This window comes from Suricata suricatta, chromosome 5, assembly GCF_006229205.1.
Source record: "Suricata suricatta isolate VVHF042 chromosome 5, meerkat_22Aug2017_6uvM2_HiC, whole genome shotgun sequence".
In the NCBI taxonomy this organism is placed as follows: Eukaryota; Metazoa; Chordata; class Mammalia; order Carnivora; family Herpestidae; genus Suricata; species Suricata suricatta.
Genome location: NC_043704.1, coordinates 95,460,488 through 95,485,599, shown reverse-complemented (window position 1 = coordinate 95,485,599; position 25,112 = coordinate 95,460,488). Strand labels below are relative to the sequence as shown.

At 38.7% G+C, this 25,112-nt stretch overlaps 1 protein-coding gene across 6 annotated transcripts in view; it reads right to left on the bottom strand.

Annotated features, from left to right (window-relative positions):
- Positions 1–25,112, bottom strand: part of MECOM (MDS1 and EVI1 complex locus) — a 550,526-nt gene that overhangs the window by 60,322 nt on the left and 465,092 nt on the right. The window contains exon 1 of one of the 6 annotated variants that reach the window (XM_029939936.1): positions 1,034–1,158. The exons of the other annotated variants lie outside the window; for them this stretch is intronic. The gene's annotated coding sequence lies outside the window, so the exon portion shown is untranslated. Of the gene's footprint in view, positions 1–1,033; positions 1,159–25,112 lie in introns of those variants that run through there. 6 annotated transcript variants of the gene reach the window in all.

Here is a 25,112-nt window from a genome sequence, read left to right as displayed (position 1 = left end):
AAGTTGGGATTTTTGTTTCGTTAGGGTTTTTTTCAGCTTGTTTGGTTTCTGGTATTTGTTTTCTTGACTAGCAAAAACAAAAATGCAGTTCTACTGACACACGAGAGAAATATTTAATGAAGGAAATAGGGTGAAGTCAGTGAAATGCAACACCACTTCCATTTCATATTTGCAGAAAGAGGTGGAAAACTTGTTAATTTCAAAGTCAAGCATCATCTATCCCCTTAGCTTTGCAGCATTCCCTTTCGCGAGGGGCAGGGAGTTAAGTATTTCATATACTACACATAAAAATTCTAGGTGTAATTTTATTCCGTGTTAACATTATTGCCATTGCCACTGTCAACAGTGAAATTAATTTAAAAACAGGTTCATTTCCAAAGAATGTCTTTTTACATATATGTTAACATGATTATTCAAATATTTCACCAACATATTAACTTTCTTACTCTCAATATTCTTGCCCCAAGACAAAAGCTGAACTTTCTCCATAAACGTTTTCCCCCCTGGGTGAATTATTCACTTTTGATTTGCTAGCAGAAGTGCATTTGTCTCCCAAATGTCTTAATCGTCTCGGAAATCTCGAATAAAATAAAGTAACAACACATCTTCTGTCATTTCACCTAACACACTCCTGTGTTTTTAAAAGCTGTCAAGTTCCAAAGATAGCTTAAAAAAAAAAAAAAAAAGAATTCCCTTTAGGTGGACTTTAGAGAAAGGCCCTTTCAAAAACCAACAGCAAAAGGAAAGGAAAAAAAAAAATCCCTACATTCTAGCCAAAGGGTCCGAATGTGACTTTCTCGCGAAGCAGCACACGATGTTGGACAGCAAAGCTGTTACTTGGCAAGGTGGAACTCGGCCGAAAGCGGCTCCAAAGTCGCGTGGCCGGTGCCAGGAATTCAGATTTTGGCAACCCCACCTTCTGCGTCCCTGATACCGACGGACAGACACACGGAGGGAGGGGAAGTAGAAGAGGAGCGGGAGGGAAAAAGGCCGACAGCCGGCAAAGAGACCCACCGAAGGCCGGACTACCCACCCCGGAGACGCGTCCAGACCGCACCGTCAGGAGGAACAAGGAAATCGCCAGTCCCAGCAACGTAGATAAGCGGCAGGGCTCCGCGAGACTGCGGGCAAGTAGGAAAAGAAGGCTGGGGGGCGGGGGTGCCCCGGAGAAGGGGTGCCAAAGCAGGAAAGTGTCCGAAGTCACAAACTATGCACATCGCCAAGACTTTTTTTTTTTAAAGTGAGTTCTCTTACCTTAAGATTTCTATGGCCTCAACTCAGCAATAAAAGGCAATCACAGAAGAATTAAAACAAACAAAATAAAATAATCAGCAGCCCCCAGCTTTCCTGCACGAAAATCCTTTCAAACGATCCCGAACCACATTTCGGGATGTTTAAAAAAAAAAAAAAAAAGGAAAAGAAAGAAAAAGGAAAAAAGAAAGCCTCCCGTCTCGATTTCCGAATAGGTCTCTGATAACTTTGTCCGTTTCTAGGATCTGCTCGCCAGGACCACGCGTTTCAGATTTATTGTCCGCCAACAGTGTATTTTTAAGACCAGAAATGAAGTCTCCTTTCGTCTGGGTGACCTGGGTTTGGTGTGTTTTGGCTTTTTTTCCCCCCTTCCTAAATGAGCTCGGAGCTATTCCTTCTGGTTCACATCACCTCCCTCTTTTCTCACTTTCTCTTGCTCTTATCAGCCCGATGTGTAATGAAAGTTATCTGAAACCCACTAAAACTTCTTCCACTTCTCTCTCCCAGTTCCAAGGGGGGAAAACAGGCAGGAGGGGGAGAGTTTGAAGAGGTAGGGGGCCTGGGGAGGCGAGAGGAGCTCTAGCCCCCTTTCAGATCCTCCGCAGCGCCTTCCCCAGTCCTAGACCCTCACGGGATCGTCCCCTTTCGCAACTCCAAGCGCAGCCGCCGGGTTTCTATTTCATGAACTGTCTCTTTAAAGAAGATCTGCTCGGCCATCCAGAAAGAACCCGGGGCGAGGGAGAAAGGGAGCTATCTCCTGCCGCCCAGAGTGTCGGAAGCCTGACGGGGCTCCTCTTTCAGTAAATTTTTAAAGTGACAGCAGCCTCCTCTGGCGGGAGAGGTCACAAAAAGGTCGCCAAGACCCAAGTCCTATAGGGACAGACTGATTATAGATACACCATCCCCCTTAAGCATGTAGATTTCTCCGGGTAAACAACCAATGGGGAGACCTCGCCAGGCAGGATTTCTTTCCCTAGGGAAATACCCTCTGTTTAGGTGTCCTGAAAGCACAAGTGTAAGTGTGTGTGTGTCTGTGTGTGTCTGTGTTGGAGATGGGGGATGGGAGTGGTCCGGTGGAGAAGTGCTTAGGGGGTGGGGGGAGGTGAGGGTGTGTGCACCAAGCCTGGGGGTGGAGCGCTGGAGGGGGCTAGAATGAGAATGGGGTTTAGGGTGAAGAGACACTGCCTCATGCTAAACCTAATAAATAGTTTAGAAATTCTCAGGAAAGAGCAGCCTAACAGTGAAAGTTGACATGTCTGTCCATTTCTAGCTTTCTGCTAAGCATCTTTTTAAATGATTATTATTGAAATTCATACTCTGTTCCCTCTATTATTATAGTTAGGTTAGTTGAAGAGCATGCTACTTTTTCAAATTATATTTGTCTTAAAAGAAGTAATTTAAAAATCTGAAACATTTTTTGCCAATAACCTGCCCAAATAGTGTATTAAAGTCTTGGAGAGACTGACAATTGTCTGGTGAGTAGTTGCCATATTCTCTAATACATTCATTAAAACACCATGAACAGCCAAGAGTGGAATTAAGCAGTTTGACAACTCTGGTTATTTTTAAGATTTTAACGTTATAAATACTGCTTTGGGGGATCAGTACTGTACAGTGATTAACAACTTTCTAATATAAATGGTCACTTTGTATCAAAACATTTCAGAAACAGTACTGAAAGAAAGAATATAGGAATGCGTGACAAAATAAAAGAGTCGAAGGATTTACCTATACTCAACCTTTGAAAATTTAGTAAAATCCACCGGTTAAACGGAAATAAATGATTTTTTTTAAATCACAAAACTCCATTCATAAAAACAAATGAACAAATCCAACTTCTCAACTCAACAATGGAAAGTTAAGCAACGTAAGCCAGTCTAGGGACCCTTGCGGGGGAGGGGTGGAGGGAAAGGCTATGGAAAGCGCGCTTATGTTAAACTTTATCAGCGAAAGGGGACAAAGCCAAGTCCCCTTTTTGTTTTCTCCAAGCGCAAATAGACGTGTAAATCTAGTAGATGTATATTGCCCCAAAATGCTGATTTAAAAAACAAAAATAGTAACAAAGGGGAGGGATGTGGGGGAGAGAAAATGACAAGAGGTGGTGACTAATTCGTTTCGGTGGCCTGTTATCTGTGACATTGAACTGTTATTTCAGATAATGGCCATTGTTTGAGGGAAAATCGCACAGCAGTGGTAGGTAGAACAGGAAAAATCCTTTGTAAATAACCTAAAACCCGGTCAGATATTCCCATAGAGTTCGGCGCTTGAGAACCTTTAAGAGCCCCCGGTTTGCTGCCATTGATTTCCTGCCCTTCCTCAACTTGCCCATTGTCGGAGCCTTTTTTTTTTTTTTTTAATTTAGCCATAAATTGGACCGGCTCGAGCTATGAGCTGTTCTATTTTCTTCCTGTCAGGATGAGGGATTTGTTTTATGATGCATTGTGTATTAAATACAAGTAATCTGGGGAACCGATTGCTTCAGACAGTGCGGCCTGATCAGGGGGTCTGAGAGCTGAGCGCCCCAATCCCCCGCCCCAGCCCCGCGGCCCCGCCACCTTGCCCTTTTCAAAGCGGCTCTGAAAAGGAGGAAACGTCGGTGGATAAACAAAAGGTCGGGTAGAATCAGTGGCAGGTTCTGGCTAAATTAGGATTTCGTGAAAAGGGCCTCGGAGTTTTTTTCCCCTTATATTGGGTTTGGGTGGGGGAGGCGGGGCGACTTTCAAGGTCCGGGTACTTGCAGATGCGGCAGGAGGCCGGTAGATGGCGTTGCGCCCCGAAGTAAGGCGCTGCGGCTTCGGCTTCAACACCCAGGTGAACCCCTGCAGCCCGCCGGGCGCCGGCCTCCGGCTTCGCTCTGAGCCCAGCGCGGCGGCCCACGCTTCCCGAGCTTCTGGCCGAGCGCACCCCGCAGTCCAGAACCGCGGACACTGGCCAGGGCTAGGACTAGTTCCACGTAGGGAATTCTCTTCTCCAAACAGAGCCAAAAGTGTTAACGCCTCCTCTCTGAAACCTTGGAAGATTTATCTAGAGAGATGGGGGATTATTTAGCCTCATCATTATTTTATCAATATCATCATCATCAGTCTTGCTCTCTATTGAATTACTAGGAAGAAAGACTAAAGGAAGTCATCAGAAAGACCCGGGCAAACACGAAATATCAATCTCTCTCCCTCGCTCTCGCTCTGGTTCCCCCCACCCTTCGCTTTTGCGCTCCCGCTCTCTCAGTCCTTCATACCCCGCCCCCTCTCTTTTTTGATTATATAATGACTTCGCGGAAAGAGAGAGTCACCCCCACTTTTTTCCCCGACGACGGAGCTTGAAGTTTAAAAGTAGGGTCCTGAAATCCCAGAGTAGTTAGATGGGCCTTGTTTCTCATTAAAGGAGCCTCTTGCTGTTTCAAAAATAATCCTTTAGGAGAAGACCCTGACCCACCTCCTCCCATCAGAAGTGAAACAGAAAAGGAGACAGAGCACTGAAAGAAAAAAGGTTGTTGCACAGGGCTTGTACTCCCCCCCCCCCCCCCCCCCCCCCCCCCCCCCCCCCCCCCCCGTTAACTTGCTCTCCATCAGGAGGTTTCTAAAACAATAAATAAATACAAGGAGCCAAATACCACCACCAATGCCCTTTATTCCTTGGGATTTCGGGTGAAATCTGTTTACAGTAGTTCCCAGTTACAAATTAATCTGCAAAAGCCGCTGTCTGCTCAGCAGTAATCAGTAACATGCCTGTTCTGCAGTGTTTAGCGCTGCCCTTGAAATGGGCTATTAAAAATAATGGTTTTACTATAATCTCAAACCAACTTTAATTTGCAAACATGTATCAGGACAAATGACTAAATATTAAGGGGATGGAATGGAAGAACATACTATAACAAATGTATAGCTCTGGAGAAAGCAGAAAATAGAGGGATTCATCACCACTGTTTAAAAAGAGAATCCTACTTTTAAAGACATTTTTTCCAGAAGAAATTAATTTTTTTCTGTGCCATTCTGTTAATTGTTGTTTACCAGGAAAAAGGCATTGGAAAATATGAGGTTTGAGTGTGAGTTGATAGATTTTCTGGGAGCTGTAAAGATCCTCCTTTGGCTGATGGCAGGGCTGGGGTGGGAGAGGTTAATGTGTTTTCTTCCTGGTTTGAAAAGGGCATAAACCCTCCTCAGGCCCCTTCCTTCCTCCCCCATCTGCGAGGATTGCAGAATCTTTAAAAGGCTCAAAGATTTCCAATAAGGCCACTGGCTCTGCCTTCATTGTGTAACTGTTTATTTAAAATAAGTCAATATATTAGTTAAAGCAGTAAGAAGTTAGTGCTTCAGTATTCAAGTGATTCCCACAAGACTGTAAGCTGATGCCTCTTTTAAGCCTTCAACTTCATGGTTGTCCCAGAAGTAAAAGTTCTGCTAATGGAGACCCTATGGGCATGGTACATTCCAGCACATCATTAAAGGAAAGAAAAGCAGTCCAGCCAAAGCCAGATGAAATGACTGCACTGTCCACTTTTAATAGGCTTCCTGTGGACAAACAGCCCTGTAACACTCTGCAGAGGACAATATTTAAAAACAAGACAACTTGCTGGCAGTTTTCAATACCATAAAGTTAATAAAGTATGTTCCCATTCACCCTGACATTATGTTTTTAGTTTATAGAGGAAGGCACTTTATAACCTCAGCCTAAGTAGACTTCCCTTAATTCCACAGCTTTGGGTTTCTTGAGGTGGCTAAATATACACGGAGCTTCAAGCCTGACATTTTTGTTTTAAGGCTCTTTTTTTGTAGCTTTTCAAGAACATACAAGTGCATTTTTACGTTTCTCAAGTGCAGTTTCATTCATGGAGATCCTGTTAAATCTTGTTTCATACAGTTCATGTCAAGAAGCATGAAATAATCTGAGAAATTGACGTTGGGCTGAACAATAACTGCTTGCTCATTAAATTAGCTTCATGTATAGATATTGATGTGTGTTTAAAAAGAAAATCGATGTTTCCTTTTCCACATCAGAATAGGATTTTGTAAAATCTAACTTAACTGAGACTAAGATAAAAAAAATATCTATAGATGTAAGTATGTCTTTAGGACTCAGGAAACTCCCCACTGATTTTCATATAAATATTTTTCCCAATACAAAAACTCTAATTTGTCTCTCCTTTTACTTTCCCTCCAAATTCTTGACCACCTACAAGTTCTTCTCCCAAATCCTTTTACTTAAACAGTAAGCCTTGTAGCTAGGTCAGAAAGCCATGGATCCAAAGGAATATTTTGTTTAATTTTAGTTTATATGTTTGAATCAGGGGCGTATTTCACAAGATGGGCTCCTTACGTATGAAGCTGAATTCTGTGGCGCTGGGCAGGTAGATGCAAACAAAATAGTCCAGCACAGTAAATGTTCAAACAAAAAGGGCTCTGAATATCTGTACATACACACATACATCATCACTCCTCTTGTCTCTCTTGATGGACTTTGTCTTTTTTTTTTTTTAATCTAAGGGTGTGGGGGGCTGTTAAAAAAAAAAAAGAAAAAAGGAAATTAAACGTAAAAAAATGTAAATAAAAAATTTCCCTTGGTCTGGAAATGGGCCCTACTGAAAGCATGTTAATCCCCACCTCAGTAATTTGGTTCTCCAGGAGAAGACAGAAGCCCTGCTGCCGTGCCCTGCACTTCATAAATCACATCTTTATGTGGACAAGGTCAGGGCACCTAACAGCTCAGACATGGGCCTTTGCAGTGGCTCGAGGACTCAGGCATGTTTACTCTCCCGCTCGGTTCTCCGAGGAGTAGTCCAGCACGCTTCTAATTACTTTTGATTATTTTCATTTGCTGGGGTCAGTCTGGCTTGCCAGGACCGCTGGAGGGTTGATTTCCTACAAATCTTGATGTCTTTGTAGGACGGCACTGTGTGCGTTCAGAGTTAGCCCCCCCCCCCCCCGTTATTGTCCCTACAGCGTGGGATCCCTCATAAGAGATACTGTGATATAAAAGTTTCCCCAGCGAACCATTACCTACCTCCAATTTTATTAATTAACTACACAAGCATAATCGCCTCGCTGATCTCTTAAAAAATGCAGATGACTTCCTTACCATGTGAGTATTTTATTGTGTATTTGGCCAGAATGAAAGTGAATTTCTTTTTTCTTTCCTTTTTTTTTTTTTTTTTTTTGCTTTACTTTAAATATATTTAGTAATGACTAGCAGCTCTTTGGAAACTAAGATGAAATACTTTGCTGAGACAACAGCTCTAGTGAATAAATTATTACACTCAAAGATTTATTTCCTAAACTCCAATTAAGACTGCCATATTTAAAATATTTTTTGTTGGGCTATTTTGATGTATTTCAGTCCTAAGCTATTACGCTGAGTGGTTATTTTGTGGCGAAAGCACACCAACAACAAATTCATACAAAGTTTAAATGAAAACACTGTTGTAAAACAAAAACTTTAATAAAATATAGTAAAATTTTGGTAGAGAAAAAGAGATGAAATACCATTATTTTTCTCTTCCTTATCCACCCAAAGTAGAAATGTTTAATGCTCTGAGGTGTATGCGTTAAAAGAGGCATTAAAAAAAACTGAACAAGTAAATATTCACAAACACTGAAAAATAAATAATTACAAACAACATATAACACACCCATCTGGCTGTTGAAACAATGAACACTTTTAGGTCATTGAGCAAAAATCACTTTTATCTTTTTATTTTTTAGATGATAACTTGGATCATGATTACAATTAGTCTCGAAAAGTCAAATCCCTCATTCTTCCTAACCTTAGATCAAAATATTAAGGTACTAAATGCTTTTAGAATTAACCTCAATTCTGTAAGGATTTAATTTTTTATTATTTTATTAATTTTAATTAATTCAATCTTTCAAGACACTCTTCGGCGCATTGGGCAATAACTTGAGGGTCAGCCTCTTACCTGAGGCTACAAAAACACCATTGTTTTAGTGGTTGTAGACTCATAATTTTGTGGGGGAAGTGAGTTGGAAGACCTTTCTCTACTTCTGTCTCCACTCCCAGCTACGTGCCTTTGGGTAAGTCACTTTACCTTTGAGTTGATTTCCATGAACGTTTCATAATATCAGCCTAAAAGGAGTGTTGGGAAAATAAGTTGGGTAATATGAGTGTGAGCTGCTCTGAGTTCATGGGAACAGGTCAAAACACTATAGGCTTCACAGTACTGATGTTGGTATAATGAGTTAGAACAGATTTACATACACACACAACGAGGAAGATAGTCTACCGTATATTTTGAGGAATGGCAAAATAGAAGTATTTTTCTATCCTCTTTCTTCGGTTCCAATGCCAGTTGCCCTAATCCTTACCCTGACCTATGGGAGAGAAGAATTTTAAGAAAAATGTTTTTGCTCTCTCAAGCTGTGCTACCCCCGAAGATGTCTGTCTGTCTGGCTTGCAGCTGAGTTTGTTCTGTCCCACCCACTGTGTTCTCTGCCAATCAGTAAAAGGGAGAGCTCCGAGGCAGAGTTAAAATACCATTGGGGTTAAAATCCCCAAAAAACAAGTTAGGAAGCCACATACACTCACACACACACACACCCATACAAACACATCTGGACTAGTTTTAGGTCAATATTTATTACCAAGGCCAGGAAACTTATTCTCTACCATATCCTCTGGTGAACTTTAAGTGCCAGAATAGCAGGGATTGGGAATATCTTATTTGCTTCTATTGCCCAGAGCCTAATACAACACCAGTCATATATAAAGGTATTCAGTGGATGTTTGCTGACAAAAATGTATCAGAATCTTCCTTGATTTTCGTTCCCACCCTTGGACTCCTGGCTTAGATGCCTGTAACCTCTTGTCTGAATTATTGCAATGACTTCTTAACAGATCTTCTGATCACATCTCACCTGCCCACAAGTTTATGCCCAATACTGTTCATCTTCCCAAGCATCTGCTGTTAATCACTCCCCTGCTCAAAATTCTTCAGTGGGTTTAGTTGTCTAATGATTCATTGTAAACTCGTTCCATTTTTTGAAAATTAAATGAAGCGATGTATGTAAATCACTTAGACTCATGCATGGTGCATAGCATATGGTTGATAAAAGCGGCTATTGTTTTATTGGTGTTACTAAAATAATTGTTATTTTAGCCATGATCGTTCCTCAGCCTACAATCCATTTTGCCTTGATTCTCTTGGATGAAATTTTATCTACCCTTCAAGGATCCCTGTTTTTATGCCCACTGATTCTTACCAACCAAGTCTGACCTTTTTTCATCATTCACGCCAAATCATCTATGTTTCTCTCCTGGTTTATACCCAGGTCTACCTTGCCTTACAGTAGTACCTATAATGCTCTTCACTGCTCATTATTAAAATCATCAAAAATCCTCCTTAAGGGTCATTAAGGGTCATTGTATCTTATGATTCTTAAAGATGGGGTCAAGTTTTATTCTTACTGACATCTTTAGCCCCATCTTTTCATAATGAGCTAAAACTACCTTTGAACTTCTCTTGTAAGAGTAAGTTAACTATGCCTAGATGTATGAGGAATTGCTATAATGGCTAAATATATAATATAATATAATGGCCAAGAAAACTGACTATTTAACATCGCTCCCCCCATGGGAATCAACAGATGCCCTGATAAGTCTCTTTTAGGGAATTTAGAGATAGAAATGGCTGCCACCGCTAATACCCAGAAGCAGCATGTCACTGCTCCCCAATCACTCATATTTCTGTTTCTGTCCCGTCTACCCTGTGCCTGAGTGCCAACCCATATTTTGGACTCTTTCCTTTCCCTTATCCCCAGTAAACAGTCACTGACATGGTCAGTCTGTTTAACAAAATTGTTTCGACAGAGTCTTCATCTTCCCACTGGTACAGGCCTAATGGAGGCCCTTGTCATATTAGGTCTGAAATTTATTGTATCTAAAGATACAATAAATTAGCCTTCCTGAAATAATGAAGTTATAACAATGTTTTGTTTTACCTAAAAAAAGGTAAAATATTTTACAAGAAAAAAAACCACACTAATAAAGATTCCTATGGATCCTAATCTGCTAGAAAATAAAGCCCCTAATTTCAAATGCAATCTCTTCTCTAATTTGTTGTCAAACTTATCTTGGTAGCCCCATATCCTGAGTCTTCCCTCTACACAAATCTTTAGTTCTGGTAGCAACCAGGGATGTGAGCAGAAGTTCTTGGCCCTTTACCTGTGTTCATGTGAGTGCTTCACATTTTCTTGATAGTCACAGCATTCAGGAGAGGAAACAATAGAAATACTAGTACTATTTATCAAGTTCATACACAGCCATCCAGGCATCCTTACAGTACTCATTATTAAAATCTTCACTAGTCAGTCATCATAGTTAGGGTCATTTGGAATATGGTATCCACCAATTTACCTACAGGCTGTTTAATGGCAGAAACACCCTTCATGTGAGCATTTTCTAATCAGTGACTTGTTAATAGGTCTTCCCTGAAAATATGTTCCATGGGTAAATAAAGTAATAACTCCCTCTTGGGGCTTCACAATGAACATCAACATGGTAAATGCTCTAAGACTAAAAGTTTAAGAAGTACTGCAGTAAAGAAACCTTTTGACTTGTTTAAGGGGCATCAACAAAAATATTTAAACATGTACAAAAGCCCCTTGCCCCTCCCCTGGGACCCCCCAAGGGAAACGATTTTGGAAGGAAAGCTTTATGTTACTTTGCATCCATTTCAGTAAAGCATACAAATATTCTTCTAAATATTTTTCTATCAGTTGACTTTTTAATCTCTTGATCAAAAATGTTATTACCAAATAGTAATAGATGAATAGGGACAAAATCAAGCCTTGACTTTTTATTCAAATTGAAAGCATGTGGAAGGTCTACCAAGCTCACAAGAAAACTAGGTTATCAGCAAACTCTAGCCAGTTGATCCTCACCCAGTGAACTGCTGTCTCTGTATTTGAGTGTATGGTATGAGAACCTTCCAAAGGAACGTCTCTAATCTCATTTCAAAATCAACCCACACTTTCCTATCCTCTTCTGTTATAAGCTCTCCAAAAGCATAGATTTTACCATGGGCTTATTTACACACAATTTTTTACATTGTTTAGGCTTTTCGTAATAAGATTTGGCATTATCTAGATCTGCATTTCCCAGGAGAGAAAAAAAAAGCAGTGAGTCAATCTCAGACTAAGGATGCCTGAATTAAACATTAAAGAATTTGCCTTTTTTTTTTTCCAGTTTTTGATATTAGATTCATGTGTTGTGCCAGCCAGTGGCTGCTTAACCACTAAACTACACGGACATTAAATCAGATTGCATACAAAATTACAGGAATTTGATCTTTAGATAAACCACAAACCTTGATGAACGAGCATTGTTCCAGATGAATTAACTCATCATCCTGAAGAACAGAACATTTCACAAGGGTGACCAAACAATCTTCTCTGTAAAGAACACTAATGAATGTGATTAATTTGTAATCTATTGAAAGTGCTTGCTTCTAACTAAAGAGGCATATACTAAAAAAGGGGGGAGGGGCGGTGAGGCAGTTCTGGCCCTAGAATCATCGCTCCACTCCAAAGCTCTGATAGCAGATGCCGATTATCATGTGTCCGTTACAGAATTATTAAAAAACAATCAATATGTTAAGTTCTTATCAATGATTTAGTGAAACATTTATCTTTTCTCCATGTTGGAAGTCCTAAAATTCCATTTTATAACATCAATGACTATAGCCAGACACTTAAACAGTAAAAAAAAAAAAAAAAAAATTTTAATCCTACAGAGTCAGGAAAGTGTTAGGCTTATAATCCACTGAATGGGTATCACATATGTAATACATATCGAAAAGTAAAAAGTCAAAATATTCCAATAGTTGGATAAAGTACAAAAAAAATCTCAGTATCATTGTGAATATATGGACATTGTTTTCAGCCATGGTTTTAAAAATATCATTCTATAAATTTTGTTGAGTCAATTCTTCAGCTTCAAAAAAAATCCTAATATAGCCTGTCTATAAACTCCAGAATTAAGTACTGGTCAACTTCCAAGATGCAGATTCTCAAAGGTATTTGTGCTTTGGTGTGTAGTTCTTGGCTGGAAAACAAATCCAGGCTTGCTAATGCAGTGCCCTATAACTAGAATGGAGAATGCCAGAAAGGATGTGAATGGAAATACCTAAAGAGGAAAGAAAAATATGCACCCTGATTCACACATAATTTATATTCCCATATGATCTGTACCATAAATTTACAAATAACACATGGAACCCGGTCAGAAGATGGAGAAAGCTGAAATTATGAGCCTAGGAATGTAAGATGGAAATAACTACAATTTTAAATTTTAAACTCATGCTTTTGTGTGATATCACACTGCATCTTACACACTTTTATAAATCTCGTCCTCCCTTCCACTCTTACAATTAGCCAGCAAAGTTCATATATTCTCAAAACAATGTAAAGATGAATCAAGTTTAAATGATTCACTAAGTACTTGAGCTATGTAATGTGTTTGTTCGTGTTAATTTTGTTGCTTTTGTATTTCTGTAAAAAGTATCATATGAAATGTGCCATTTCCTAAGTATATCTCCTTGGTAAGCAATTCTGAAATATTTCAAGAAAGTCATTTAAAGTCTTTATATAATATATTTTGCTAAATTTTAATCTTGGATGGTACAATGGCATTATAATATACATACTCAAATTACTGATGTTCAATTCTTGTGAACAGAAAGAAAGGCAAGGAAGAGAGAGAAGAAGGGGAGATTGAGAGAAAGAGACAGTGAGGGGGCGCTTGGGTGGCTCAGCTGGTTAAGCCTCCAACTCTGGCTCAGGTTATGATCTCATGTTCGTGGGTTCAAGCCCTGCATCAGGCTCTGTGCTGACAGCTCAGAGCCTGGAGCCTGCTTCGGATTCTGTGTCTCCCTCTCTCTCTGCCCTCCCCCTCTCGTGCTCTGTCTCTCACTGTATCAAAAATAAATAAAACATTGAAAAACTGTTAAAAAAACAAAAAGAGACAGTGAGAGAGATAAAGAGAGAATAAACGATCTTTTACCCAGGAAAGAGAACAGGGGGGCATCTGTTTCCTGGGTAGGAATCAAGGATCAAATGCCTTTTGTTATGAGAATCTTGTTGTGTTGAGTATGTAACTCTAAGGTTTAGATTTATGTATTCTTCACACCATGCAACATCTCAATGCAAATACTATATATCCTTTTCTCTGATGCTCAACCAAAGCCAAGGTAACTGGTATCAATACTGGGAGTTTAAGGGCCGAGAAAGGAAAATTTGAATTATATTTGACTTCTAAATACTTGCTTGCTGCAGAAACTAAGCACTCAATTAAATGTAAAATGACTGAATTTGGTTTAGATTTTGAAAAAGATTTCATAGCACTGACAAAGAAAATGATCAAGATAAATAAATTAATGTATCCTCTACCCATACTATTTGTGGAGGGCAACGCAACACTTCTTTTCTAATTCTTCCCTGTTCCTCCAAATTTTGCTTATTGTTGTCCACGTGATACAGTGGTTCCTCCATGACTACGTGACCCAACTGTCAAATCACTCACACCTAGGATGTGGTGGCAATAGTCTGTTTTCACAAACAACCTCCCTCTTGTGGCCTTTAGTAGGGAGGGTGATGGACTGAATGTGATAAGCTGCCATATGAAGTAAGAATATCTTCTTCCCCCAGCTCAGGAGATCACAGGTTTCCTCCCTGCAAGTATGAACTCAGTCGGGCTCATGAGACATCAGTCTTCTGCCCAGTCTCTGGCTAAGCTGTAGAATTTGATGCTGGAGACCTTGATGGAGACTGTAACTAGCTCTGTGATACAGAGAGAGTTGTTTAAACTTCTTGATGCTGTCTTTAAAATTATGGTAATGAAACCTCTATCATAGCTTATCAGAATTAAACTGAAGATAATGTATATAAAGGGCTTAGGATAGGAGCACCCAGGTGGCTCAATCAGTTGAGCATCCAACTTCAGCTCAGGTCATGATCTCACAGTTCGTGAGTTCAAACCCTGCTTCAGGTTCTGTGCTGAGAGTGTGGAGCCTGGAGCCTGCTTCAGATTCTGTGTTTCCCTCTCTCTTTGTCCCTCCCCCTCCTGTGCACTGACTCTCTCTCCCAAAAATAAATAAACATTAAAAAAAATTAAAGAACTTAGTATAATGCCTGTACGTTGCAGAGACCCGTAAAGAGGAAAAAATAGGGTAGTGATTAAAAGCACAGACTCTAGAATATGACAGTGTGGATTTAATTCACAGCTTTGCTATTTGCTAGAAATCACAGCTTCACTATATGCTAGGCAAGGAGCATGTGTCAAGTTACCTATCACCTCAGTTTTCTGATCTGTAAATGAGGATAATGATAGTATCTCACAGGGCTGTTGAGAGGATTAAATAAAATAATCCCTGTGTAGCACTTAGGTCAGTGCCTTGCACATAAGCACCTAATAAACATTAGCTATCATTAAAAGGAACTCTAACTCTAAAAAATAGTTGTTCCCTTCTGCATAAATGCCCTCTATGGTTTGTTTTTCTCATAGACATCCTTACATTAGAAGCTGAACACACTTTTCTTTTCCTCCTAATTTATTTGTTGTCTCTCAGGTTGTTTCTGAGAAATAGAAATGGAAACATAGAGCACCAGAGAAGAATAACCAAAAGAAGCAATATGAATGCCAATTCATTATGGCCTCTAATAGCTAAGCTAGAAGTCCCAGTGCTAATGAGGACAAATCTTTTTTAAGATAGGAATATCTTGGAGAAAGGTAAAAGAAAGCACATGAAGAAAACCAGGAGTCTTTATGATTTTACTGGAAGTGATACATGTTTTTAAAATAAACTTGAACAGAAATTTAGTTTGAAGTATAGGTTAGTTATTATTTGAAGTATGCCATTAAAAGAGGCAGTTGTTCAAAATGTGTGTGGGGGAGGAGCGGGATATGAAACATTCAAGGGAAAGGAAAGAGTATATACAGAGTAGGAAGTTAGTGTGAATCCAGAGGATCACAGTAGAGGTAGTTCAATGTGGGGTGTGTCAATTTGTACTGTTGGCCGGGTCCACATGGGTGAGTGAGTGGCTGGCAGAAGGGGATTTTCAATGCTGGTCAAATATTCAGGTGATGGTAGCTACCATCTTAACTGCAACCTCATGAGACCCGGGGCCAGAACCACCCAGCTAGACACGTGGCTCCTGATTTCCTAAATCATGGAAACTAAAAATAATGAATGTTTATTGTTGTCTTTAGCCACTAAGTTTTGGGGTAATTTATGACACAGCAACAGGTACAATATGGTGGTGGATATGGAGAATTCAGTGGCCTGACTTCTTAAGATCCTCAGGGAGTTAAGGCCCGTGAAAGAGCACTCCCTAGCCTGCGTTTAGCCACAGTCTGCTGTAGCTCCAAAGAGGTGCTTTCTCACTCTTATCTGACAAATACTTGCCTCCATTTCTGCTCATGAACTGTTGCTCGGTATAGTTAGGACATCCCAGGAGCCATAAAGTTGAGATGCATTAGCGACTACAGCTTGATAAGGCCAAATTACAGAACACTTTCCAAAGACTGTTGGAATTTAGGCTATACTGGATTGAAAAATGGGAAAAGGCAGTCATTACAAGTTTCAGAGTGGTGCCATTATGACAACAAGATTTCCAGAAGATTCGTTTCCTGATTCCAGAGCCAAGCACACAGTCGATCAGGGTTGGGGGGCATGTTTTCAAGGAAGATTCGTTACTTTTCAAATTCAGACTGATTTTTGTTATTATTTATAAAATGACTAAGATGCTCATCTTTGAACAAAGCAGTGCCTTGATAAACTGTTTGCCAAGAATTAGCCCAGCTCCAGTCCAAAGCTATAAGAAAGACACTACAACCTTATTGGTGCCAAATGCATCAGTGAAAAATAATACTAGCAATTTGTTTTCTTTTCTGTTCCACCCGTGCCGGGGACTAGGACCTTGCCCCTTTCCTGTCACAGAAGGACCACTCCTAAGAGCCACAACCACTTCTGATAAAGTGGCTGTTGGCCGCCATTCCCATAGGTTCCCAGAGAGGTCGCCAGGTTGGCCTTAGTACCAACCAACCCCTATCAGATGTGACAGAGAGCATAGTACGAATAACACATTATCATTTCCAAGGGATATCCCTTTGTCTTAGATTAATGAAGTTCCTAATGATACAAAACTATGAAAGGGCATGACAAGTAAAATTACCACCACAATAAAACCGAGCAAGGAGATGCAGACAGTAGACAGCTTGCCTGAAGTCCCAACACTAGTAAGTGCTGGGCCTGAGGCTGGAAGACAGAACTTTTGACTGTTAGGGGATGTTTTCTCCACAGCATCTGTGGTTCTCCCTTTTCCCGCAAAGAGGTTGAATTGATATTTAATTTTTTTTCTTTAACAGAAAATCTGGTAATTTTATTTAAACATTTTCTTCGAAGTCTTTCAAATTAATTACAAAAGTAATACATGCTTGTTTTCCTAACCAAACGACACACAACACAAAGATGTTTCACCATTCAGAGGTAGTCAGTTTTCAGCCCAGTGTGTTTTTCTTGTGGTATTCTTTACTCACACAAAACAAAGAAATATATGTGTAAGTTTTGTTTTTGCCAAAATAGAGTTATACTATGCATATTATTCTAGAACTTCCTATTTTAATGTGGCAATATATCAAAGACAACCTATAAGTTCGAAGGTCTATGACTAATTTGAAATTCTTTTTCTACTTTCCGTATGCATACATACAATCACATACACATACAGGTGTGCATGCACATTGGGCATGGACTCTTGGGTTTCAGAATAACTCTGGAATATTCCCTCAATCACACACCACTCTCCCATGCCTTGGCTCTTGACTCCAGGTTGTAAATGACCAAACTAACTAGGATGCAGGATAAGGTTTAGAAGACAGAGAGAATAAAAAGTTAATATAAACCATTGTCCTTGCTGTTACTGCCCATACAATCTATCTAGAAGACAAGACTAAGCTACTTGAAAGAACAGCAAATGGCACAAGACTGTAAGTCATTAAGTACTAAATTATGTGACTCAAATGATAAGTGCTGCAGAGTTTCAGACAGGAGGGAGATGTGTGAGGGCTGGCATGGCAGGAGAAGCTTTACAGGTGAGGTGAGACGTGCACTCGTTCAGAGGCGGGGCAAAGGTGGTAAAGGATACGCCTGGGGATTTTACTGTTGCTGAACTTAGGCTAAATGTATTTTCACTGTTTGCTTAATTGTTTTGATAAAACTCAGCATCCTATTTTCTTCAGGTGTCTAAAATTCATCCCCATATGTTCTAAAATACGGATTACAGTAGCTTAGGCATGTGTATATTCATGTGTGTGTTCTAAACAAAGAGATGAATTTTGTTGATGGATTCTAACATACCGGACAGATTTACACTCTATGCTGGGTGAATCTGTTAACATAAATCAAAGGAACAGTGAAAAATAATTGTTCTGGTAAAATCTAAAAGCAATAGACAAGCTCATGAAATTTCTAGTTATTTTTTTTATTAACCTAAGAATAATTGATAACATACTCAAAGGTATATATCCAGGCATAATGCCTTGTAGATAAACTAGAAACATTTTATTTCAGAGAATGGGTCTTTCTATTTTCTTCAACAACCAAAGACATAGTCTCTACCATAGTCAACCCATTTGCACTAGTAACAATAACAAAAATCACAAAACCCTTCTGTATTGTAAGCATAATGCTTAAATACACCCGACTGCTGTTCTGTGTGTGTGTGTGTGTGTGTGTGTGTGTGTGTGTGTGTGTATGTGTTGTAATCACCCATGATTTTAAATGTTTTGTAAATTGGTTGGTTTTAATTGGAAATGTAGGCAAAAGATATGTTATATTTTTCGTTTCTAAAATTAGTCAGTCTTGTTATCCTTATTCATTCATTCATTCATTCATTCTTGAAAGAAATCAGACATGGTCCTTGCCAAATTCTCATCTGTGAAAACCCTAATGGGTTTGCCAACAAAGTGGCAAATGAATTGGGTGGAGCAAGTGGATGCTGGGTGACCAATTAGCAAGCTAGTGAAGCAATGGAAGCAAGAGATGATGATAAGATGGTAACATATATTAATCATAATGCAATTATTTATGAAGTGCCTCCTCTATGTCAAGTGCTTATTATGCATCATTTCACTTAATAATTCACTAACAGGCTATGAGGGATTATTACCCTTGTTTTGCAGATGGTAAAACTGAATTCAACAAGACTGAGTAGATAACTTGCCCTAGTCACACAACTGTTAAGTTTTAAAGATGGGAGTCAAACCCTGATCAATATGACTTATATATTGCCATAATCCTTTCCCAAGGCTGCACTAGTTCAGACATAAAGACCAGAAAGATTCGCTACCTGATTTGCCAAAGATGTCATCCGTCTAACATTGGGAGTTGGCATTCGGGGTTACTCTGAGCCAACCACTGACAGACGAGGAACCTAAGGAATGCTAACCTTGGTGTAACAGTATATGTCAGATAAATGAAGGAAGAACACACAAGGGCATTTTCAAGACCAATTTAGACTCCTGAACCATCAGTGAATATATATGGCATATTAGTAATTAATACAGCCATTCTCTGAATGTGAACACAGAGGCCAGAGAAGCAACATGGTGCCCTCAAGGCTTAATCATAATCAGAGTGAGAACAGTTTGTACCAAATCTTGGTTTATGGCATCGTCCCATTTTCTCCATTACTGTCTCATTGATGAATGCATTTTAATTGTAGTCCGTTAGGAAAAAACACATGAAAGAGGAATTCAGCACTCAAGACAGGGAAGAGAAGCACCTCCTAGAAGTAAAATTTTAATCTATGGTTCTCAAACGTCACCTTACAAAAGATATTACCTATCTTCATCTCACATTCTTCACTTAGATTTGTGGAAAAACATAAAGGTAAAAATAAATAAGATGAAACAATTTCTTATTTTTGTGTCCACAAATATAAATCTGCAAAAACAATGAAATTTGATGTTTTACATTATGTCATTAAACCATAATTACACCTCATAGCCCACGGAAGGTCATTTGGGGTTATTGGTGGCAGTTTCCTCCTAGATCCAGCATGCCTGCCCTTGCTTTTGGCTTCCTTATCTGATTATTTACATTGTTTGAAACTTCCTTGTGTTTTTATCATCAAAAAACCACTCATGGTCTGCATCCTGGGTGTAAGGCACTGACCCCATGCCATATTCCTTTTCTAAGCCACATTCCTCATAAAGGTTCCTGACAAAAGTTTTGTCTACATAGAAGCCAACGTAAGTTTTGGCAGCAAATAAGTTGGTTTATAGAATTAAGTCTTCAAGTGGGAATCAGCTCCTTTGTTTCAAGATATCTTCTGAGATGGCTTAGTAAGATTTCTTAAAGATTTTGGTGAAGACACACACACATGCGTATAACAGGAAAGCAGCTAAGATTTCACCTCCTAAAACCTTTAGGTATAATGGAAATAAAGTGTTTATTGCACCATTAGAAAACACACTTCCAAACTGTGACTATGGTCCGTGAGCATGCATTCTAGTAAGAAATAACATGAAAATGCATTAAGAAAACAAAGCAAAGTCGTAAAACTGATTAATTTCAGTAACAAAAGGAGATACAGTATAATCCAAATGTTGCAATTGCACCGGATGGTCAAGCCGTCTACAGCATAAGAGAAGTTTGTAATTAGACTATGTTTTTCATCACTAGGAAAAAAATAGGTGGTTTTAGATATCATGTTTAAAGCACCTAAAGAACCCAAAGTTGTCATGCTAAATACAAGAGATCTGAAGATCTGCTGTTACACATCCATTACATTTAGTGAGCTGTCCTACTGGCTTTTTTGAAGTGCTATACACATGATCTTGCAAGGCGAAACACTTTATGTACCATACGAAATTTGAGGCATAATGTTTAATGTTCACAAGATAAGTTAACAAAACTGTATGCTGGTGACTTTTTTATTTCCCTGTTTTATGTCTTTCAAATACTTTAAGGAAAGATAAACAAGAAGGTAGGAGAATAAAATGTGCCTTTTCCTTCTACCTTTTTCACTCTTTCCTAAATTAAATTATAACTGCTGATTTGCACCCAAGGAAGAAATCATGTTAGAATATGCTGGGTTTTTTTTTTTTAATGTTTAGATAACAGCTTTCAAAACACAGCTAAGTAAAATGTGTTTTGAGATGGAAAACATTTGGTCTTTTTTTGCAGCTTTCAACAGCTTAAGTGAAGGGATTTTTAATGTTCCCAAACAGCTGGGCCATACTATGGATATCATGAATTTCACTCTCATTGAAGGATCCTGTCTCCCACACGGCACGGAGGGGGTCCCCTTCCTCCCTCCCATTCTTGCCCCTTGTTCATCTTAATAGCTTCCCATTAATATCACAGTTTTTTCTAGGTCATGTGCACAATGGTGATTGCTAGAAGAATTTACCCTTGAACAAAATGTACAATTTTTCTTAAAAATTGTGCGTTCTTATTTTCAAGTAGTTGTCTCGATGGTGCTACGGGACATTCCAGTACACATGATCTGAATTGCCCAAATTTTTTATCAATCTCTCAACATCTCTCCAAATATAATGTGCAAGAGGAGTTTTTGCAGAACAACTAAATATTTCACAATTATTTTCAAACCCCCTCTCCAGGTAAAGAGTTGTGCATATATGTGTCTCGGAGTCAGTACTTAGTATTGGCTTTAACAGGTAAGGTAATGAAGAGGCTTTGGGTGGCAATCACACATAATGACAAGTCCACATGACCAAATGTAATAAATATAAGAAAAAGCCAAAATGTTGTCAAATAATTATTTAATCCAAATGTCCTGAGGTGAAGTATATCCTACATTTAACAACAGGATACTGTTTTATATCCGAAAGCATAAAAACAGTAGTTCCTAAGTTTTCACACACTAAATGTTCAAACCATGCAAGTAAACTGTTTGTAATTGTACATAAATATGTGAACTGCTGGGCAAAAAATAGCCAAAATGTCATTGTCTACTTTTATAATCTACTATTTATAGTTTGTTTTCTTACATGTCTTACTTTTCATTGATTTGTCTCTAATTTAGGAGATGAATTGGATGAAAATGTATCTGCAGTGGCAGTAGGACTGGAGGAAAGAAAGTCCTTTGAGCTTTCTAGCCTTTTCTGGGGACCAGCCATTCCTAAGTGCTAAGAATGGGCAGTGAGTGGAGGAAGAGGACATTTCTCTTTATATGACACATCCGATTGGCCAGGGAACTTGAGCCCCCTCTCGAATAGAAAATGCTGTGGTGTTTATTATCTACTGTGAAGTTATTATCCACTGTGATGTTAACTAATTTTAACTGCTTTCACAAATCCTCGATGCATGCTTTTCACCATGGGTAATCTCTACCCTCCAACCCGTCCTCCAGAAAAAGTTATTTTGTTCTTGGATAATTGAAAATTCACTCTATATATGTACATAATCTGTTACTTCCATGAAGACATGAAAGCCTAAGGCAGGATTATGATTCTGTATGCATGTATATGCACAAGTGACTTCAAAATTGTTTTTATTTATTTATTATTTTTTAACTGTTTATTTTTGAGACAGAGACAGAGACACAGAGAGAGAGAGAGAGAGAGCAAACGCAGTGGAGGAGCAGAGAAAGAGGAAGACAGAGGCTCCAAAGCAGACTCTGCACTGACAACAGAGAGCCCGATGTGGGGCTCGAATTCATGAACCATGAGATCATGACCTGAGCCAGCTTAACCAACTGAGCCACCAGGTGCCCCCAAAATTGATTTAAATAAGACATACTTTTTATTAAAACAAGAACGTCTAAATGGCTTTTAAGTACTTGCCCTTTCAGTTCCCATACTTCAGTTAACAGAGTTATCACTGCCCCCGCTACTGACTCTGATCCTCTAGGAGAATTTGCCTTTAAAATATTCTCTGTGGAATGAAATAAATAAAATAAATGCAATAAATAAAAATCCCTGAGAAATGAAAGACAGTAACAGCTTGTCACATGAAGACATGGATGGGGCAGGGGGCCGGGAATTATAATTCTATTGATAAATAATTTCATCATTTAGTAGAATTTTTGAAACCACTATTAGACTTTATAATGAGTTTTTGTTGGAAATGCTTTAGATTCCAGAGCTAATGCCGATAATTTTCTACCTTACAGTATCATCTCTTTTTTTTTCCCATTCTGCTTTAAATTAAACTACTTGGTTCTTTATTAAATTATGGTATTATATTATTTTGGTTTTCCTGAGAGATATTAGGTTAAAGAATTGTAGCTGTGAAACTGGTGAATGTTGCCAGGTTGTAGATTAAAATCCTGCTAGGTCATATTTGTTAACATCAATTGCATTATAATTGGTTATGGGCAAACCAAAAAGATTCTAAATTCATTTCCTATGTCAGCTTAAAAGTCCGTGTCGACCTATATCTAATCTTCTTTTCTGTATCAAAACGGTCTTGGAGACCTCATTAGTCCACTTTGTAATATTCTTGGTGCTTAAAGCTTATAACCAGGCTGGGCTATAAATGACCAAATAATATATTGGCTGGCTTGCTTGCTTGCTTTCTCTCTCTTTCTCTCTTTCTTTCTTTTTCTCTCTTTCTCTCTTTCTAATTTAAAATTTAGTGTGTTAACATACAATACAGTATTGATTTCAGGAGTAGAATTTAGTGATTCATCAGAGAGCCCGGCGTGGGGCTCGAATCACAAGCCATGAGATACATACAACATCCAGTGCTCATCACAAATCCCCTCCTAATACTCCTCACCCTTCTGGCCCGCCTCCCACCCACCTCCACGGAAGAATGAAAGTGGACCACTTTCTTACACCACACACAAAGATAAATTCAAAATAGATGAAAGGCCTACATGTGACATAGGAAGCCATCAGACTCCTAGAGGAGGACATAGGCAACAACCTCTCTACGTTGTTTTCATTGCGAGGGTTCTTCCCACCGAAACCAGACAATTGGCAAGTCACGTGGGAAAGTTGGAATATGAAGAAAAAATTCAAATTTCCACACAAGGACATACCTTATTTAACATATATAAAAATTTAAAGAATATAGTAATATTCTTGATTTAGAATACTATAAAATTCATCTGCTCTAAATGTACACATAGTATTAATAAAAAGTGGTCATGTGGGTAAAAAATCATATTTACTAAGATTTTGGTTTCTATACTTTAAAAAGTTATAGATAATATATCCCCTTTGTCTGGCACAAGTTGACTCCATAAGTTTAGACTAAATTAAAGTAATAAGGTGCTCTAGCTGATGAAAATAGCTGTCAAGAAGAATTTGTTTTCTGTGTTATTATTTAAGGTGGGGGAAAATCACACCTGATTTTTAGAAGAAATATAGTACTTAATATCTTATCCTGGGTCACAGGTGAAATCTTTCCCTGACTGAGACATATAAGTAGAAGAAAGACTTAACACTATGATAAGAGAATCAATGGAGTTACCAAAAATAAGTTAAATTAATCTCATTAATTTGGACTGAAATAATCAACATGCCAAAAAAATTACTCATAAATGGAAATCATGGTAATTATACTTCCAAGTGTGTTCTGCTATGTTCTTTGCAAACATTCCAGAACCCAAGTGGCATACTTTCTCTCATATTACTAAATGTTTGCTCTGACCTCAGAGTGTTAATACAAATAAAAATATTGACATTTTTTCACACTTATTCAATATCCACTAAAAAGAAACCTAAAGTATTATTCAAAAGTCAGCACCTCTTATACTTTAAAGAAAAAAAGGAACCTCAAAATAGATTTTTAAATGTAAAGTAATATGTCCCAGATTGCGAGAGGCAGAACTAGTCTTTAGTTTCTCTGGACTATTCCAACTTCCTGCTTAGCCATCTTATCAGAAGTTTATCTTAATAAACAGAGAGGGGCAGAACGACACTCTGTTCTGTTTAATTCTATACGAGGCCAGTTCTACTTTTTTTTCATGGGAAAGAAGAAAATGTCAGCCAGCCAAAATACAAAGGCCAAGATGATATCTTACTACTGGCCCAATGAAGTAATATTTTAGGAAAATTATATTTAGCCATCTATGTATTTCATACCGGAAATTAAATCCCTAGACTATCACAAACTATTTCATACACATGCCTAATATTGCAAACCCTCTTGTGATCGAGTCATTCTATTTTTATTTCTGTTGATTTAGATATCTATTTTAATCATTAAAATTGTCCAACTCAGACTTTAAGAGTCAACACCAAGCCTCTCTGTTCTTTCAGAAGTAACCTCCAGTCTGCATTGGTGGTTCAGTGGTAGAATTCTTGCCTGCCAGAAGTAACCTCCAAATTATATTGTTTCCTGGGGTACCTAATTCTATCAGGTCAAATGAAGGCACAATTCAAAAGCATACACACTAGGGAGGGTGCCAACAATGTGAACTTGGACAGTTTTTTTTTTTTCCATTCAGAACGGAGCCAAAGCTATGATAATTTCTTTACTCTGAATTATGAGCCAGCTTCCCTAATTCTAGAAACATTCCACACGCTTCACAGGGAATCTACCCCATAATTTACCTAGGATTGGAAGACTCAGTGTCTCCTCAAACAAAAGTAGCAGCTGGGGATGTTTTTCCTCTCACATTTTTGAAGAGGAGTACACTGTTAAACTTGGCAACTTCACAAGAAAATCAAACTAACTGTATTAAGCCATTTTTAATAAACTTACAGGTGCTTTGGAGATTTACCTTTAATGTCCTTTCCAATGTGTTTTGTAGGCTTTTGATTCTTCATTCTGAGATTGCAAATTCTAAACCCGAAGGGCAATGTTTCATTTGTAAGTTACAGAACAGTCTTTCACACACATAGGATAAAACATCAAAATGGATATTCTGCTTTCC